Source organism: Pongo pygmaeus, chromosome 3 (genome assembly GCF_028885625.2).
Source record: "Pongo pygmaeus isolate AG05252 chromosome 3, NHGRI_mPonPyg2-v2.0_pri, whole genome shotgun sequence".
In the NCBI taxonomy this organism is placed as follows: domain Eukaryota; kingdom Metazoa; phylum Chordata; class Mammalia; order Primates; family Hominidae; genus Pongo; species Pongo pygmaeus.
In genome coordinates, this window is record NC_072376.2 from 46,288,300 (window position 1) to 46,308,734 (window position 20,435).

The following is a 20,435-nucleotide window of genomic DNA, read 5'->3' on the forward strand; positions in this document are numbered from 1 at the left end:
TAATAAAAAAAACAAATTAGGTATAGAAAGAATGTTCCTCGAAAAAATAAAGACCATGTACAATAAGCCCACAGCTAATATCATACTCAGTGATGCAGTGATGAGAAGCTGAAGCCTTTCCTTTAAGATGAGGAACAAGATCAGGATGCCCACTCTTGCCATTTCTACTCTACACAGTACTGGAAGGCCTCGCCAGAGCAACTGAGCAAGAGGAAGTGATAAAATGCATCCAAATCAGAAGGAAAAAATTAAAATTTTCTGTTTGCAGATGACATGATCTTATACAAAGAAGTCCTTGAAGATTCTACCAAAATACTGCTAGAAATAATGAATAAATTCAGTTTCAGGATAAAAAATCAACATGCAAAAATCAGTTGTGTTTCTATACACAAACAAGGAACTGCTTGAAAAAGAATCCAAAACTACAACCCCAATGACAATAGCATCAAAAATAAATAAATGAAATACTTAGAAATAAATTTAACCAAGGAGGTTAAAAATCTGTATATTGTAAACTATGAAATATTGATAAAAATACTGAAGACACAAGGAAATGAAAAAAATACCTTATGTTCATGAGTTGAAACTAAAATTGTTAAAATGTCCATAATACCCAAATAAATCTTAGATTCAATGCAATCTCTATCAAAATTCCAATGGTATTTTTCATAAAAATAAAAATAAATCCTAAAATTCATATGGAACCATAAGATAAAAGAATTCCTAAATCAATTTTGACTGGAAGCATCACACTACCTGATTTCTAATATACCATAAAGGTCTACTAATCAAAATAGTATGGCCCTGGTATAAAAACAGATACATAGACCACCCACTGGAACAGAATAGAGAGACCAGAAAAAAACCACACATTTATGGTCAATTGATCTCCAACAAAAGTGTCAATCATATAAAATGATGAAATGATTGTATCTTCATTTACTGGTGTTGGGAAAATTGTTTTCCACATCCAAGAACATAAAATTGGCCCTTTGTCTTACCCTATATGCAGAATCAACTCAAAAGGGATTAAAGACTTAAAAATAAGACCGGAAACTGTAAAACTACTAAAAGAAACATAAAGACAAAGCTTCTTGACACTGGTTGAGACAGTAATTTTTTTATATGACCCCAAAAGCACAGGCAATAAAAGCAAAAACATACAAATGGGATTGCATCAAACTAAAAAGCTTTGCAAAGCAAATCAACTGTATAAACAATTTAAGAAATGAGAGAAAATATTTCCAAACCATACATGATAAGGCGCTAATATCCAAAATATATAAGGAACTCAAACAATACAACAGCAATAAATAAGTAATCCAATTTAAAAACAAGAAAAGGATCTGAAAAGACATTTATCCATGGAAGACATGCAAACTGCTAACGGGTGTATGGAAAAATTCTCAACATCACTAACTATCAGAGAAATGCACGTCAAAACTATAATGAGAAATTACCTCACACCCATTAGGATGGCTATTATCAAAAGGACAAGAGATAATATTTGTTGGTGAGAATGTGGAGAGAAGGGGTCCCCTTGGGCATGGTTGGTGGACATGTAAGTTGGTATAGCCATTAAGGAAAACACTATGGAGACTCTACATAAAAATAAAAATATAACCACCATATGATCCAACAATCTCACTTCTGGGTACACATTTAAAGCAAATGAAATCAGTACAGGTTGACTATATCAGATTTGAAATGCTTGGGACCAGAGGTATTACAGATTTCAGATTTTTTTTTTTATTTGGAATAGTTGCTTTACAGTTTTGAGTATCCCTAATCTGAAAATATGAAACTCAAAATTCTCCAAAATCCAAAACTTTTTGAGGGCCAACATCATACTCAAAGGAAATACTCACTGGAGCATTTCAGATTCTCAGATTAGAGATACTGAACTGGTAAATATAATGCAAATATTTCAAAATCCAACCCCCCCACAACAACAACAACAAATCAAATTTCTATTTGACAAACCTCTGATCCCAAGCATTTCAGATAAGGAATACTAAAGCCGTATATACTTACGGGTTGAACATTCCAAATCTGAAAATCTGAAATCCAAAATTCTCCAATGAGCATTTCTTTTGAGTATCACGTTGGTGCTCAAAAAGTTTCAAATTTTGGAGTATTTTTAACTTTGGACTTTTGGACTTGGCATGCACAACCTGTGTCTTGTTCATTGTGGCACTATTCACAACATGCAAGATGTGGGATCAACCTAAGTGTAGATCATCAGATAAATATATTAAAAAATGTGATTAGACACAGGCATACAATGGAATATTATTGAGCCAAAAAAGGGAGATCCTTCCATTCATGACAATATGGATGAACCTGGAGTACATCATGCTAAGTGCAATAAACCAGGCACAGAAAGACAAATACAATACTGGTTAATCTCACTTATATATGGAACCTAAAAAAATCAAACTCATAAAAACAGAGAATAATGGTATTGTCATGCACTGGGGTGTGGGGGAAATGGGGAGTCGCAAGTCAAAGGGCACAAAGTATCAGTAGATTGAATAAGTTCTAGAGATCAAATGTCCAGCATGGGCAATATAGTTAATGATACTGTATGGTATGCTCGAAATTTGCTAAGGGAGTAGATCTTAAATATTCTCACCACACAAAGAAAATGGTAAGTATCTGAGGTCATGAATATGTTAATTAGTTTGATGGTGGTAATTATTTCACAATGTACACATAAATCAAAACATGACATTGTATATCTTAAATATATATAATTTTTATTTCTTATGTATACCTCATTAAAGCTGGGAAGGAGGAAAAAAGAAAGGGAGAGAAAGAAATGCCAAGGAACAGAAAAGTTAGCTACTGTAGAGTTTAAGTAGAGTGGTTGCAATCTAGTACCTGATTCTCATCTTCACAGAAATTTTCTTTCAACTTGTGCAGGATTGTTTTGGTTTCAGATGATCAGATCATAATGTGCAAACTTACAGTTTTAAACAACAGGATGATTTACTGCTAGCGCTTACTTAGTCCAGTAGTAAAGGTACCTATTTCCTTTAAGTAGACAGCAGGAAACCAAATTACCAATGGAGTTTGTTTGGTGGGCTTTAAATAAGACTTAAAAATGTTTTTTTCATTGTTGACTCTAGAACATAAGACACGTAATTAAATGTCCATGGAAACCAGAAAAATAATGGAAAAGTAGTAAATTGGCTGAGGATTTTCATAAAATTAGGTAGAAAATTTTTACACTTCAACGAAAATATACATATTCTCTGTTCTTTTGCGACACATGAAATATGATGTCTATTTTTTAACTGATTTTGTGTTCTACTCCAAATAGAAACAAGAAAATAGAAAAATAGTTTTCTACTGTTATAAGGTAGTATTGTTTGGCTGTGTCCCCACCCAAATCTCATCTTGAATTGTAGTTCCCATAATCCACACATGTCATGGGAGGGACCTGATGGGAGGTAACTGAATCATGGGGGCAGTTTCCCCCATGCTGCTGTTAGTGAGTGAGTTCTCACAAGATCTTATGGTTCTATTAGGGGCTTTTCCCCCTTTGCACAGCACTTCTCCTTCCTGCTGCCATGTGAAGAAGACGTGTTTGCTTCCCCTTCTGCATGACTGTAAATTTTCTGAGGCCTCCCCAGTCATGCTGAACTGTGAGTCAATTAAACTTCCTTCCTTTGTACATTACCCAGTCTCGGGCAGTTCTTTATAGCAGTGGGAGAATGGACTAATACATAAGGAAAATGCATAGTATAAGCATGATAAAAAATAAGAACTGACAGTAAAGCTTTAATTTTGGGGAGAAATAAGCTATATTAAAAACCATGGTGAAGTAGCAAAATCATGTTCAACTTGACTGTTGCCTTGCTGGAATTTCAGCTGGACTTCTGGATCTAATTTTTTAGAAAGAAGCTGAGCATCTAGATTTCTAATTTAAAATATGTTCATTTTTAATAGACTTAACTTCTAAAATACAGTGTAGGGCAAACAAGACCTGGGGGCTATCTTTAGTCTATGGACTGCCACTTTGAGGCTTTTATCTAGAGGTATGTTTTAGCCAAACAATGACTAAACTGAATTTCATGATTCAGAGAAAGCTGTACTTCCACAGTAACTGGAAACACGTGCCCTCCTAATTCCCTTGTTCCATCATTCTCTTTAGGCTGACCTGAATATTTCCTCTCTGACTCTGATTTTCCAGAATCCATGGACAGCTCATTAACAATCTCCTGCTAGACAGTCAGATCCAACAGAATTAGTTAAGTTATGCTTTCCGTGACTCCGTTTCAGTCAAGATGTTCACGCTTTTGGTATTTTCAGTAACTCAAATAGCTGTTATTCTGTTATTCCCTTTCTGGAAAGTGCCCCCAGGTTTGCAAGTGTTTATCTTAAAACAAACAAACAAAAAACTAAATTCCCTTCTTGGCTTGGTTAGCAACACATTTATAACCCCATTATCTTAGGGTCTGGTTCTTCTATCAATGGCTACTTTCAATCATTGTGTTGAATTTAAAATGTACCTGACCTCACCTTCAAATTCAGAGAAATTATACTAACTGTCTGACTATATTCTGCTCCGGTGATTTAGTTTTATTAATTTTTCATGCATGTCAGAAGATTTCCATTCTAAATATTTTGTGGATAGTCCTATTATATTGGCATCAATGTAGGGGAAGTGACTTTAAAGGGAAAGTGATATCTGTCTTATCTCTATATCATTGGTGGACTGTTGTCTATTCCCCCTATTTTCCATGTCTAAAGTGCCATTTGTTGGTACTGATGGCTATACAGAGTTTACTAATACAGAGTTTTAATAATAAATAAAATTATTTATTTTTGTCTCTTTCTCTGATACCTACTTTACTCTTCTCTCATATCCCTATCCATTTTTATCTGGACCTCTTATATCCTCAAGTCTTATCACTGGTGGGTTAATATGGTAGCTGATAATAAGCACTCTTGGAATGAAGGAATAACTGATCCTAGGGCTGACCTGGAATCCAAAAGGCAAACAATTTAAATGTATCAGAGATTTGACTAAATGTGATTTACATTTTCACTATACAATTTTAAAGCAAGTTATTCACTTGAAAAATAAGGCACTGAATAAGAACACAGCTTATACTTACTTTAATATATAAGCAAAGATATGTTATTTAATTTTCAAATAGTTGATGTTTCCATATCTATGAAATAAAATTAGGTTTCTGTGGATTTTCTGTGGTCACATATGTGAGACCTTAACTACATAATTACCTCAATTCTAGACATTGTAAGTGATACTGCTTGATACTTAAACATAAATGACAAGTACATATCATTTGCCAGTCAGATTCTTTAAGATAATGACTAAGAAAACAGAAATTATTTATATTCTTTATGAAACATAACAAATATGACTTCCAGTATGTTATGAAAAGCATATATTATAAGGCAGTATTTTGCAAACTAGAGTATCAGGTTTTCTGGAGCCAAATTTTAGTGTTACGGTCATATGTTGTTAAAAGAATAATCTCTATTCAGTTTGGTTTTGTAACAAAATTGCAAAAAGTCACTGTATTTTAGGATGACTAAATCTTTCATCATGGAAAACAGAATGCTCAGTCTTTAGACTTTTACATTTTCCTGAAGTAGATGACACATTACTGTGCACTACTTCCATTAGCAGAATCTTTTACTATTTAATGATGAATAAGCTGTTTAAATGCTTTTTGTCTAATTGGGTCATACCGCAATGAATATCCCCCTCCATTATGTATGAATATTATAAAAAGAAGCTTCTGAATAATGTCTTTTTCTCCACGATGTAAAACCTATTACAGCAGCAAGATACATGGAGAGTCAAAATCTTCCATTATGTATGATGTCTACAAGAAAAGTAGATGGGGTTCAATGGGGCTAAAGTATTACAAATTAGAACAGGAATTTATAAGTAAATTTTGGTTAAATACAAAAAGAGGATTACAAATAATAAAGCTTATCGTATCGTATAAAGAAACAGACTTTCTTATGAGGTAGTGAGATCGCTGTTATCTGAGATGTTCAAAGAGGCCTGATGCCAGAAGACAAATGCAAATACTGGTGAGACAGTCCCCAATGTTATTCCCAAGTTTCTATGAAAATGTTAGATGCCAATACTTGGCAATTTGAGAAAAGATGGAATGTTTATTTAAATTGAAGAATATTTATCTAAAGATATATTTATTGTGTATTAGGAATGCTCCTATGCCCTGAAGATAAACCAGTAAATAAGACATACTTCCTGACAACAGACAATTATAGGCAGGTTGAAATGCATATACCATTGCTCCTATGAGTATGGGGCAGTGGAGGATTATCTAGTAGACAGACAAAGTCCATGCCTGAGATATGGGGAAAGTGGGGGTCTGCCCTAAAAAAAATTCCTTTTAAAGGAATATGCATACAGTATTCCCAAACAGCAAAATAATAATGATGGGAAAAATATAACTTTTTGAACTTTGTTTTTAACCATTTCCTGTTAAAATGTCTGGACTATATCGTAATGGTCATAAGGGGTCACTATAAACTTTTAAGCTGCAGAGTAGTTTCAGAGTGTGTGTGTGTGTGTGTGTGTGTGTGTGTGTGTGTCTGTGTGTATCTGTTAGAAAGAAAACATATGATTAAGCATGTAAAGTACTGGCAATGGGAATTCAGAGAAGGGGAGAAGATCAAAAAATATCAGTCTCTCCTGGGTTTGGTGATTGGTTGGTTGCAAAGAAGAAAGACAAAAGAGTAATTAATAATCCCTCTTGGCTTTCTGTCTCCCTTTTCTTCAGCCAATTTTATTTCAGCAGCTACAGATGGAGCAATAAGATAAACCCTTGGGCTTCTCCACATACCCAGGAAGAGATTAGTAAAGATCATGAACCTCACCCCTTACTTAGAACTTACAAAAGCAAAATAGGATCTCCAAGAGTTCTATCCCAGAGATTCAGGGCTTTTCTTGATCACCATACACCAGCTAGTTTAAAGTTAAATGGTATAGGCTGTCCTTTTTACCTATGTGGCAAAACATCTAATTTGCCGCAGTTGGCAGTAAGATGGTTCTGTCAACATCTCAATTTCTTCTTACCATTTACACCCTTCCATTGGATGCATACTGAATATAAATATGCTAAAGATGCAGATTAAACTGCTGCATCATCCAGAGTAAATGTAATATATATGTGTGTTAGTAAGCTCATGCCATGGACACAAGGCTTATCATATATGAAAGTAAGGATACTCAATGGTCTTTAAAATGTATTTTCTAATTCTGAAAACAGAATCTGGACCTTGAAACCAGACCAAAAAAATTCCATGAAATAAAAGGGGAGTAAAGGCCTGAATGAAATGCTTTTAAGAAATAAATGGAAGAGCAATTGAATACAGTTAGTACAGATAACTCATGAAGAATTTTGCTTTTATCAAAGAGCAGTTAAGTAAGCCAGTAGCTATAGGGGAAAGTGGAGTGAGAGAGAGAGAAAGAGAGAGAGACAGGGAAATGAAGGCAGTGGCGGTGAAGAGAGAGCGAGTGTTAAATAATGGAAAAATAATAGCATGTATGTCCTCTGATGTAGAATTATCCAGTGGAGACAGAGGAAACACCAATGTAGAAAAAGAAAAGGAGGAACTGTTAGGATAAGTCCTTTGACTAAACAAGGACAAGGGAATCTTGGGTATAAATGGGGGAGCTTGCCTCAGAAAGGTACTCAGTTCATCTGTATTATAAGAAAGAAGGGAAGGTATTTAGTTACGAAGGCTGGCAGCAAGTAGATAGCTTCAGTTTAAGAAAGGCATAGGATTGTCAAAATAAGAAGCAAAAGACTAGGAAAAACAGAATTATCATGGAATAGCTGGACATTCCAGCTGGTTCAGTCCTTAACTAGCCATGTGACATAAGGCAAATACTAAACTTCTTCATGCTTCAATTTCCTCAAGAATAGATTGAGATAACACTGGTGCTTACTTCGTGAAGTTAAACAGATGGACCAAATGACACAATATATCTATCTTCTCCCAGTAAAATATAAGCTCCATGAAGGCATGGATTTCCATCTTTTTTTTTCTCTCTCTTTTAATTGTACTGACATGGTGTCTGGCATATAGTAAATGTTTAATAAATGTGATCTATTCTTATCACTACCAGCTCATTTTGACACCATCATGGTTCAAAATAAAGTGATCCTTACCTTCACAAAGACAAAGGGCATTTTTCTTAACTGGCATGAATCTGAAGGTGGGGAGGGAAGAGTGTGGAATGTGTGATTTGAAAATCAAATTCTGTGATAGGAACTTTGAAAATTTCAAGATTCTTTCTCAGGAGTATCCATGAACAAGGCTAAAACTTTTCCTATCACTATAATTTCTGTTGATAATTCTCCCAAAGGTAGTTAACCTAGTTCATATTACACAAGTGTCTCCTATACTCATTAATTTTCCTTTTTCAATATACAGTAACAATGACAATAACATGTAGTTAGCAAACCAGGTTATCATCTGAACACTCTATGTTATTGGTATTTTCTTATGGTAACACTGCATTTTTAGGTAAATGCATGCAGATTTTCAGTTTCATTATTTTTTATGACCAGTCAACCAAGATGTTCACTGACTAGTAGAACAAGAAAAATAAACACCGTATATCAAATTCAATTATGAGTGACCTACTTAAACAGCTTCCCACTGTTACATTCAAATTAAAAAATGTGTATTTGATGCTAATGTGTGAGATGAAGCATACAGAATCAGTAGACATTTTTAAAAATAGCTTATGTCTTGCATGTATAATCACATCAGCTGATGATCCACTGAATAATTTGATATATCAATTAGTTCCATCAGTATTAAAGTATTTGCTAGTATTTTTAGCATCTGTTACTTCAGCGAGTAGAATAATCAGTGAAACTAAATTTTCACTGTAGTAATTCAATAGTTCATCTGCCTAGTTTACTAAATTGTTGGACTCCTTTAAAAACAATAATATTTTACGTGGCAAACATGTGCTCCGATTCAATAATACACTGAGTTTTCATAAGTGTATGCATCTAAAAATACAATATAAAACAAATGTTAGTTGTTATTCTTGCAATGTAGATACTGAAAATTTTTACATTCATTGATATAATTCTTTTGACAAAGAGTGTGGCTTTAACTAGGAAGTCCTCAGAAGTCATTGACCTGACAATCCAACAAGTGTTTAATGAATAATCAATGTTATAGCTACAATTCATTTAAATATTACATGCTGAAGACTGTGATTCAAAATTTACTTACATTATTACATTTAATTCTCAGGCAACCCAAAGAGGCAACGCTATTTCCAAATCACACATTGAGAATCTAATAGGCTTGCACATATAAGTGAGATCATACAGTATTTTTCTTTCTGTGTCTGGCTTATTTCACTTAGCAAACTGTTCTTTAGGTTCATTCACGTTGTCACAAATAGAAGGATTTCCTTTTTCAAAGGTTGAATAATATTCCGTTGTGTATATATATATGTCTTACATTTTATCCATTCATCCATTGATGGAAACAGATTGTTTCCATACCTTGGCTACTGTGAATAATGCTGTGATGAACATGGAGGTGCAGATATTTAATATCTTTTCAAAATGGTGGTTTCATTTCCTTTGGGTATAGACCCAGAAGAGAGATTGCTGGGTTATATGGTAGTTCTATTTTTGAATTCTTTCAGAACCTCCATATTGTTTTCTACAATGGCTGCACCAATCTACATTCCCACCAACAGTGCACAAGGGCTTCCTTTTCTCCACGCCCTCATCAACACTCGCTATCTCTTGTCTTTTTGATAGCTGTCATTCTAACAGTGAAATCCAAAAAAACAAACTAAACCAAATAAAAAAATTTAAAAAAAAAAGCTTGATTTTTTGTTCTTGCGATAGTTTACTGAGAATGATGATTTCCAATTTCATCCATGTCCCTACAAAGGACGTGAACTCATCATTTTTACCAAACACCGCATATTCTCACTCATAGGTGGGAATTGAACAATGAGAACACACGGACACAGGAAGGGGAACATCACACTCTGGGGACTGTTGTGGGGGTGGGGGGAGGGGGGAGGGATAGCATTGGAAGATATACCTAATGCTAGATGACGAGTTGGTGGATGCAGCGCACCAGCATGGCACATGTATACATATGTAACTTACCTGCACATTGCGCACATGTACCATAAAACCTAAAGTATAATAATAATAATAATAATAATAAAAAAAAATAAATAAAAAAAAAAAAAAAAAAAAAAAGCTTGAATACAAGGAAGCAGTAAGTAGAGTGGTGGTTGCCAGGGATGGAGTGAGGGGAAGCAAATGGGAAAATGGAGGTCAAATGGTACAAAGTTGTATTAATAATTATGTGAAATACATTATTCTAATAAATAATTCACTATAGTGAATAATATTACATGGTATAGTAAAAATGTGTTAAGAGTAGATTTCAGATAACTATGTGAGACCATCAGTATGTTAATTTGTGTGACTGTGGTAAATCTCACTATGGATATGCATATCAAACTTTGTTGTATAACTTAAACATATAATAAAAATAAAGTGTATTACAAGTATTTTTTAAAAAAGAATTTAATAAGCTTGATTAGATTCAATGACTAATCCAGGGTTACATGGTTGGAATATGGTAGATCCAGTAATCAAACTCAGCTATGACTAAAGGTAAAGCTCTTGCTCAAAGTCTAAACCACTGCTGGCCAGGCACAGTGGCTCACACCTGTAATTCCAGCACTTTGGGAGGCCGAGGCAGGTGGATCATAAGGTCAGGAGATCGAGACCATCCTGGCTAACACGGTAAAAACCCGTCTCTACTAAAAATACAAAAAATTAGCCGGGCATGATGATGGGTGCCTATAGTCCCAGCTACTTGGGAGGCTGAGGCAGGAGAATGGCGTGAACCCGGTAGGCGGAGCTTGCAGTGAGCCAAGATCGTGCCACTGCACTCCAGCCTGGGTGACAGAGCGAGACTACGTCTCAAAAAGAAAAAAAAAAAAAAAGTCTAAACCACTGCTATCAGATCCCTAACTAGAGGACAGATAGAATGATAAAGGTATAAGACAGCTGCCTTGCAGACATTTGGTTCCCTAAGGACTTAAATGATTGGATATGTGATTACATATACTTGAAACATAAATACAACACTAATTGCTATGGCTTTTTTACTTGTCTTCAGCATGCCTCCTTCTGTGCTCCATAAAAAGACCAACTTTGGCTCCCATTTTTAATCTGTTTGAACAACTGTGAAACCTTTGTTTATAGATTATACCATCAGTAACATTTGGCCTTGGTCCATACTCATCATCTCCATAAAATTAATGAATGTTACAACACTGCATTACTTCACAAAACGATGTCATTTTCATAAGTCAATGTCTTACTTTACTGCACTTCAGAAATCATTAACATTTATCAAAAATATGAAAATATGTTTCATTATAATTATCTCTGCAGAGGTGTCTACAGCTGGTAATGGATTTCAATATGGCAGATATAGGGTATCTGTTATTTTTACATTAGAAAAGTAACACTAAAAGCAGGCAGATATGATTACCAACAGCTATGATCATATGTATCAACACATAGCTAGTAGACTTACTATTAGAAGGTGGGCAGTAGAGGAGAGAGGGGGCACAAAAGCAATACACTGAGAAAGCAAAAATGTAGTTACTACAGTTCTGCTCTGGACTTTTTACCATTTAATATACTGATATACTGCTATTCAGATAATAGACCCCTTCCCACTCTGATCACAAACGTGAGCACACTACCCAAACTAACTCAAACAGATTCTCTCCTCCATAAATTCCAGTCATGGTTAACATCAACACACACATTCAGAAACCAAGATTACTTAGAATTGAGTCATCTGATACACCTCCCTCAGACATAAGCAAAGCCTCCCTGGTTTCTGCCCTTCTCAAGATTTGGTTTTCAAACTTTCTTTTCAATCCTTTCCTACACATACTGAGAGGTGACAATGTGCTAGCAGCCCTCGCTTGCTCTAGGCGCCTCCTTGGCCTCAGTGTCCACTCTGGCCACGCTTGAGGAGCCCTTCAGTGTGGAGCCCTGCACTTTGGGAGCCTCTCTCCGGGCTGGCTGAGGCCGGAGCCAGCTCCCTCTGCTTGCCAGGAGGTGTGGAAGGAGACAGACTGGTGGGAACTTGGGCTGCGCCGGTGCTCACCAGCCAGCGCGAGTTCCGGGTGGGCGCAGGCTCAGCAGGCCCCGCACTTGGAGTGACCGGCCGGTGCTGCTGGCCCCAAGCAGTGAGGGGCTTAGCACCCAGGCCAGCAGCTGCGGAGGATGCTCCGGGTCCCTCAGCATTACTGGCCCACCGGGGCCTCAGCCGCCTCCCCGCATGGCAGGGCTCAGGACCTGTAGCCCACCATGCTCGAGCACCCCTCACCCCGCCCCCAGGGCTCCTGTGCAGCCCGAGCCTCCCTGATGGGCGCCGCCCCCTGCTGGTGGCACCCAGTCCCACTGACCGCCCAAGGGCTGAGGAGTGCGGGCACGGACTGGCGGGCAGCTCTGCCCATGGCCCCTGCACAGGATCCACTAGGCAAAGCCAGCTGGGCTCCTGAATTGAGTGGGGACTTAGAGAACTTTTATGTCTAGCTGGAGGATTGTATATGCACCAATCAGCACTGTGTGTCTAGCTCAGGGTTTATGGATGCACCAATCAGCACTCTGTATGTAGCTAATCTGGTGGGGACTTGGAGAACTTTTATGTCTAGCTAGAGGATTGTAAATGCTAAAGGATTGTAAACGCACCAATCAGCACTCTGTGTCTAGCTCAAGGTTTGTAAATGCACCAATCAGTGCTTGTGTCTAGCTAATCTAGTGGGGACTTGGAGAACTTTTGTGTCTAGCTAAAGGATTTTAAATGCACCAATCAGCACTCTGTGTCTAGCTCAAGGTTTGTAAATGCACCAATCAGCTCTCTGTAAAATGGGCCAATCAGCAGGATGTTGGTGGGGTCAGATAAGGGAATAAAAGCAGGCTGCCCAAGCCAGCAGTGGCAACTCACTTGGGTCGCCTTCCACGCTGTGGAAGCTTTGTTCTTTTGCTCTTTGCAATAAATCTTGCTGCTGCTCACTCTTTGGGTCTGCACCACCTTTAAGAGCTGTAACACTCACCATGAAGGTCTGCAGCTTCACTCCTGAAGCCAGCAAGACCAGGAACCCACTGGAAGGAACAAACAACTCAAGACACGCCGCCTTTAAGAGCTGTAACGCTCACTGCGAAGGTCTGCAGCTTCACTACTGAAGTCAGCGAGACCATGAACCCACCAGAAAGAAGAAACTCTGGACACATCTGAACATCTGAAGGAACCAACTCTGGACACACCATCTTTAAGAACTATAACACTCACCGTGAGGGTTTGCGGCTTCATTCTTGAAGTCAGCAAGACCAAGAACCCACCAATTCTGGACACAATACTGTATTTGGCTTAGTTCTTTATTCACCAATAAAATAATTCTAAGTGATAACCTGATAATGCTAAATGATAACCACATATTCTAAATGAAACTCCACTAAAAATGGGGTACATGAAAAGAACAAACAAGTAGTTGTCCCTTGTACTGCTTTTTTTCCACTGTAAAGTAAATTAGAAGATGAGAGTGATTTGAGTGGAATATTGCAACACTGTTTAGAACATTCAGTAAACCCATGAGTAAAGGCTTTGACAGAAACATTACAGGCTGGAAAACACAACCAAATCCAAAAGAAGTACTTTAGAGACTACAGATTGCTCACTTTTGTAAAATGGAAAAAGGCCAGTGTAATTGACCTGTAACAGGTAGCTGGCTGATCTCTTAGAACTATCATTTCGTAACAGGGATCCTTTGCTTATCAGTGATTTCAGAAAACTACACAGTCACATTATTAGTAGCTAGGTCACTGGTGGTAAGTGAGAAATCCATATTATTAATACATGTATTACACTTCCATACTTGCCCTATTCTGCCATTTTGAAAATAAGCCCACTGAATAAACCCTGGCTTTACTAAGGAAGTGGAATGACTACATCTACAGAGGGGATCATCCTATGTTTCTGTTTACTTAAAGCTTTCTTTCAAGCCAGGTGTTCCTAAGGAAAACTCGCACATGCTAGGCCCATTCCGTGAAGCCAAATAACATTTTGTTTGCAAATGATATGAACAAAAGTCAAACTAGCTTAAACAAAAAGGGAGGGGCAGGGCAGGGCAGGGAAGGAAAGGGAAGAAAGAAGAAACAAGGAAGAAAAGAAAGAAGAAGAAAAGAGAGAAAGTAACTGACTCACACAACTGGGAAAGTTGGGGGTGGTACCTGCATCAGACATCAAACAATCAGATATTATCAGGAGTCTGAATTTGGCAGTTTTACTTCTCTTTATGGTTTCTTCCTCTTCTACTAAGGCAAGTCCTGTCTTTTGGCAGATGACATGATTGGGACAGTATCATGAACTTATTTTCTGTTTCCCATTGTCTGTGTATATCTCATCAAAAGCTCTAACTCACTTGTTTTAGGTTACATGTACTTCCAAATCATAGCCAGACATCAGTTACGTCACAACTCTGCTACATAACCCAGTTACTTTTGTGAATAGCAGTCTCATCAGAACCTCATGGAATAAGAGAGGGGCAAAATTCAAAAGGAGAGGGTATTTGTATCAGAAAAACATATAATGAGTAGACAAAAATCAAGCTGTGCATTACCAAAAATACTATTTTGTAAAATAAAATACAAATTTAATAAAAAGTAATACTAATTTAATATCTAATTTAGCCTTAGACATTAAAGATTAGAAAGACTTAGAAAAGGGCCGGGTGCAGTGGCTTATGCCTGTAATCCCCGCACTTTGAGAGGCCAAGGCAGACGGATCATGAGGTCAGGAGTTCGAGAACAGCCTGGTCCACATGGTGAACTCCGTCTCTATTAAAAATACAAAAATTAGCTAGGCATGGTGGCACACGCCTGTAATCCCAGCTACTCAGGAGGCTGAGGCAGGAGAATTGTTTGAACCCGGGAAACGGAGATTGCAGTGAGCCCAGATAGTGCCATTGCACTCCAGCCTGGGCGACAGGGCAAGACTGTCTCAAAAAAAAAAAAAAAAAAAACGACTTAGAAAAGAAGTTTAATCAAGTAAATGATCTATTTCTATATTACTGATAACCACCTGAAGTAAAATTCTCAACCCTAAGATCCACAGAAGGATCACTTTTGCAAAGACATGTCCTAATACTCGTGACTTAATTGTTGTCTTATGAATAAGTGTTGATTGCTTAGCTTTATATTTCATGCCATCCAGAAGTGCTGCTTATACAGTTTTGTATTTGTAAAATGCTAAATATCATCACATATTAGCTCCTTGATCCTGATAGTTTATCATATTTCACTTCACAACAAATTATTTTTCTTTTCAAAATTTCTTTTAGCTAAACGTGTTTACTAAGAGAAATAATTAAATCATAATAAGTTTAAGGCACATGCACAAATCTGGCATGAAATTACAAAGAAAATATATAAAGATATGCAAACAAATTTTTAGAATCTATTTCATTACTCCAAAGAGTTTTAAAAATATACTTAAATAGCATTAAAAATTCTCAGATAAGGCACAGACTTTAGCACTTTATGTCTCATTGCTTGTGCAGCTATTGTCTCGTATACTGACAAATCAGTAGAACCACACTCACATGAATATTGACCAGATGAGAACCTGTTGAAGAAAGGTATGCCATCAATGATGTAGAAACAACTACCAAAAATTTAAAACTAATACAATACTGCTTTCATTAAAAAAAAAAAAACTTCTATTCTTGTCAAAAAAATGGATGTGAAAGAATTCCACAAAATCTGATAGAGCAATTTTTTTTTTTTTTTTTTGAGATGGAGTCTTGCTCTGTTGCCCAGGCTGGAGTGCAGTGGCGCGATCTCAGCTCACTGCAAGCTCCACCTCCTGGGTTACGCCATTCTCCTGCCTCAGCCTCCCGAGTAGCTGGGACTACAGGCACCCGCCACCTTGCCCGGCTATGATACAGCAATTTGATGTTTGTGTGGAAATCACTCAACATACATCTTTTAAAAGATTAGATTTCTTCATATCATTCATACGTGTAAAGCCTTTTTACGCTCACTTCATTGCCATATTCTACCCAAATTAAAAGCAATAACAAGCATGTTAAGATATTAATAAAAGGACAAGGATAAAAGAAAGCCTGAGTGGACAGGGGACGGGAGATCTTCACCTAACCATATGAATAGAGAAGGGGAGCAACCCATGGGTGAGCAATCTGCTACTATACAGCAGCCCTGCCTAGGAGGAAACATGGCCTCTCCATCCACCAATCTAATACTCTCTTCTCATGGGGAAAAAAGGGGAAATAAACAGAAAAAAAAAAATCCATCTTTCTATACCTATTCTCAGGATTGGTATGAAGAATATAAATAATGCATGAAAAATGCTTATTCAAAGTGACTGACACAGTTAAATGCAATAGATAGAAGCTACTAGTTCCTCTTTGAAATTCAAAATAGTTCTTTTTGCTTTTACTTTCATGGTTAAAAGAAAATACACATTCTTTGATTTAAAAAAAATGAAAACATGCAAGTGAACAAAAAGAGTAAAACTGAAAACTCCTGAATTCCCACCAACCAGGCTACTTAGTCATAACCACTGGTAAAATATTGGAAAGTATCTTGCCATTCATGCTCTTTATAGTTTACTTTTGCACCTAAAATATATTATGAACATCTTCTCATGTTAATATCAAAATTCTGATGATACTCATGTACCTATGTAGTATAGACTTGTACATGTGAAACATACTTTATCTGACCACTCTTCCATTGTTGAACACTAATGTTGATTCCTGGTTTTTGCTGCTGTTGTTGCTTTTGTTTTTGGCTTTAGTAAGTAAGTAATGCCATGATGGGCACAAATGTAGCTAAATATTGGCATGCTTACTTATTTTGCTTCTAGGAATAAATTCTCTGGGTGCATTACAATTATTTTTCTCATGTAAAATAGTCACTTGTACAATATCTATCTTCCATTTTAGACTGACAAATACATTTTTGAGAGGTTCAGATATATTTTTTCTTTTCTTATTTTACTGAGATAATATAGCTTTGCAATTCTTCCCCTTAGGGTTTACAGCCTGGTAGGAAGTGAAAGTAGCCTGAAGAAGCCTGCCTTTTATAAAAAGCCTAAAATCACTGAGGAGATTATGTCAGATATCTTAGGGAGGAAGGTAGCAAGGTATGGATGCCTGGCTACAGAAAAAGATGCCTGTAGGTTTCTTCAGTAGTACAGACCATAGTTGGTCCCTAAAGAGGTAGCCACACCTAAGAGAGTAAGATAGGAGATTAGTATATCTAAGAAGTTTGAATCTGGGCAAGGAACCCACCCTCCACATGTGGCATAAAAGAGAGTTCCTGGACTTCCAGGGTCTGCTGTGAACTTGGAAAAGATGATGATACTGACAACCATGACAGAGAGAACAGTCAGTAGCTTTCTTCCATCTTCTGAGCATTGCAGATTCTCCTTATGTGATCTTAGGAAGGAATGGAAGACTAAGAAGAACTGATAAGGAATTTCCTAGCATCCTTCTGGAATAGTGGTTTAAAGCCTAATTGAGTGGATTTAAAGAATATGATAGCCAGGTGCGGTGGCTCATGCCTGTAATCCCAGCACTTTGGGAAGTCGAGGTGGGCAGATCACCTAAGGTCGGGAGTTTGAGACCAGCCCGACCAATATGGAGAAACCCCGTCTCTACTAAAAATACAAGGTTAGCCAGGCGTGGTGGCACATACCTGTAATCCCAGCTACTTGGGAGGCTGAGGCAGGAGAATCGCTTGAACCCGGGAGGCAGAAGTTGCAATGAGCTGAGATCGCGCCATTGCACTCCAGTCTGGACAACAAGAGTGAGACTCTGTCTCAAATAATAATAAAAAAAAAAGATACATGTGACAGCTCAGCTCTTTCATACCTCATTTGATACTTTCACCAGAATGGCTGGCACACTGTAGGTGCTCAATGTTGACTGAATAACATTAGAAAGAAAAAATAAAATGGGAACTGATAAAGTATTGAGGAACATATTAACTGTAACTTTGGGGATACTGAAGAGATTCTATTGAAGAGATAACATTTGAGACGCAAGGGCTAAGGAGACAGTGTCTAGCAGAGCCTTGATACACAAAGACCTAGGCACCTGCTCAGCAAGACTTATTGAGCTGCCTAGGGAGGCTGGAGATGAATTCTGTAATGGTTCACAGCTTGCCTTGGCTCTACTTACTCTGTGTGTTCTGCCTTTTTCCTTTCCTGGGGTTTTAGTCAACCCGAGTTTTAGAGGCTTTTATTTATCTAATTGCTTACCACCCATGTCATCCCACCATATGAATTACATCTTCTCACTTACTCAATTTATCTTGGATAGCTTGCAGTCTTAACGTGTGCGGCCTCTGATCCCCAACTCCTTCCTCTATAGCTTTCTTGCATGTAGTTTAGGACTTCAGGGACCAAGGCTTTCAACAAACTCAGCTGGGCACACAGACTTGTTTACAGATTGAGAAAATAACAAAAGCAAAACAAGAGAAAAAAAGTAAAGGAAAACGTAGTAGAGTAGTAGTAGAGTAAAACAAAGTATGAGATAAGAAAGAAGCTCCATATTTCATGGTATATCACGTTTAATATGATTGGTCATTTATATTCAGTCCCATTACATTTAAATCAAAGATAAATAGAACCAAACAATACTCAACATGGCAAAACACCTTAAAATCTGAACTGAAAAAACAATGTTATTTCTTTGATAGACAATAAAAAATCATACATAACTAAGATTATCCAAGGAAAAGTTTTAGTGAGTTTTGATGACAATGCGTTCTTGAAAAGCCTTATCTTGTTAAACATATGATATTTTTTAACAGCTAGAGGTCATTTCTCAGTTAAAAAAATCTATTTCAAGTAAAATGGCTATTTGTAAGGAGTCAGAAATTTAAAATAAGAAGTTATAAATGTAAAAAGAATTCCTAGCCAACATGCTTTGACCCAAATTGTAATGTTTAGAATCCTTGGTTTCACTACAATTGATAAAATATTTTTATCTACATACATATTTACAGATGTATATCTCTACATATAGAAATCAATTTATGTGTGTGTATATATAACTTATTTTTAGAAGACACAAAATGAGGATAATGATCAAAGCAAAACTAATAGTAAACTCACATTGTTCCAGATTAATGAAATGCTATAGGAAAAAAACAAACAGAGAAGTGCTTGGAAAACATGATTTCATCTGTCTTTTGATGGAAACCATAAACATATTGATCTAAGTCAGCGAATGAGATGATTCATAGAACAAAATTATTTATCCTCAGGGTGGTAGAGAGATTTAGGTGTGCAGATAACCATTTCTAATAAGCACCATGCTGACTCAGCCTGTTTCCTAAAATATCTGCTTGTTCCATTTTCTGCTTTGGGACCTAAGTCAACCCTGGTGTATTTAAACTTAGTATTTTGTTTCTGAACTTCACAAACATGGGCAAATTTTTTACAGAAGAGCAAAATTAAGTTGAGGTTTAGTTACGAAACTTTACAGAACTCCATTTCACAGTCTATGAATCCAATCAACATTCAAAGATTAGGAAGTTGATAAGCTAGTGTACAGATTATCAAGGCTATTTTACTTGTGTTCTCCAGTTGCTTCTCCTTTGACTATTTAATTATCTACCTGAATTGTTATCAGATAAGACTCAAGTATAGGAAAGTTCAAAACAAGTAAAACAAGTCTATGGAATCATAGAACACAGAAGCCCAATATTATGCTTCTTCAACTTGTTATGTTAGTTCTGTTCAAAAACAACCATCACAAAAATAATCTCAAAAAATTTTTTTAAATCTTGTCTAGGAATATTAACACTGTTTATTTAGTAAAAATATCTTTTTGAGTTATCCGTTAACTTCATTGATCTACCACTGCTCACAATTACCGTGGAAATCCAAGAACTTCTAGTTGGCATATTACTGTTCATGACATTAACAATGTCCTGGACCATTGGAGTGAACCATATAAAATGGAATAGAGATATACACTTCAACTGTTCCAAGTGAAAAACAAAAAAAGCAAATTGTCATCAATATGAATCACTAAAACTTAATTCCTAAATCTTTCAAATTTTAAACATTAAGCTGAACAAAGGAAGATCAGTCGTTTTTTCAGTTTTATTTATTTATTTTCCTCTGTAAATCCTGAATTGGTTTCTGTAAACTAGTCAAAGGTATATACTCTTTGGGGAATTACTTTTATAAATTCAATTAAAGTGTATCCTACTAGCATTTTGAAAGTTCAGGTTTAGCAAATATTTCCAATGTAGGTGACACTTCTTAGGATTTTAAAAACATAATAAAAG

The 20,435-nt window shown here is 36.6% G+C and overlaps 1 protein-coding gene across 6 annotated transcripts in view; it reads right to left on the reverse strand.

Moving 5' to 3' along the window:
• LOC129035601 (cytochrome c oxidase subunit 7B2, mitochondrial) overlaps positions 1-20,435 on the reverse strand; it is a 173,257-nt gene that overhangs the window by 34,189 nt on the left and 118,633 nt on the right. The window contains exons 4-5 of one of the 6 annotated variants that reach the window (XM_054486136.1): positions 18,437-18,571; positions 15,710-15,732 (exon numbers count right to left, since the gene is read on the reverse strand). The exons of 4 other annotated variants lie outside the window; for them this stretch is intronic. The gene's annotated coding sequence lies outside the window, so the exon portion shown is untranslated. The remainder of the gene's footprint in view (positions 1-15,709; positions 15,733-18,436; positions 18,572-20,435) is intronic. One more of the 6 variants, XM_054486135.1, reaches the window with a different exon arrangement.